The sequence below is a fragment of the Aplysia californica genome, unplaced genomic scaffold, assembly GCF_000002075.1.
Source record: "Aplysia californica isolate F4 #8 unplaced genomic scaffold, AplCal3.0 scaffold00009, whole genome shotgun sequence".
In the NCBI taxonomy this organism is placed as follows: Eukaryota; Metazoa; Mollusca; class Gastropoda; order Aplysiida; family Aplysiidae; genus Aplysia; species Aplysia californica.
The window spans coordinates 35734-36311 of record NW_004797279.1 but is presented as its reverse complement, the minus strand read 5'-3'; positions in this window follow the sequence as shown (position 1 = coordinate 36311).

Genomic DNA, 578 nt, shown 5'->3' with positions numbered 1-578 from the left:
GGGGATAAACTATAGATCATCCCAGCATAAAGATAGAATTTCTTCCCTATCGGGATTTAAATTCGGGTCTCCTGCGTGCGACAGTGAAGAGCCTAACCGCTACACCAGACGTCGGTACTATTAATGTGTGAAAAGTGTCAGTCTCGAGTAATATTTATTACGGAGTGGCTACTAGCCCGATGTCGGGTGACTAGCGCCAGGCTACTCACCCGATCGAGGATTTCTGCGCATGTTCCGGGCCAATGAATTCGGTCGATTAGCCCCGCCTGGCCTGCGGCTTCTGGCCCTTGGGGATTTCTGCGCATGCTCCTTTAAAATTCGCATGATCAATCGCGCAAGATTCAGTCACTCACTTGGTCACTCCTTGTCTTCCAAGTCAAGAGCCGGATCGGTTCTAACGAGAAAGTTTGACTCTGACAGCAGGTATCTGACCAAATTGACATTATTATTATACATGTCATGTATGAAGAAGGGACTGGCCATAATGTGTACAATAATGACTGTATTGCACATGGCCAGCTTGTGAACCGACGCAGAGAGAAAACGACAGAAATCAATAATTCTAATATAACCCCCCC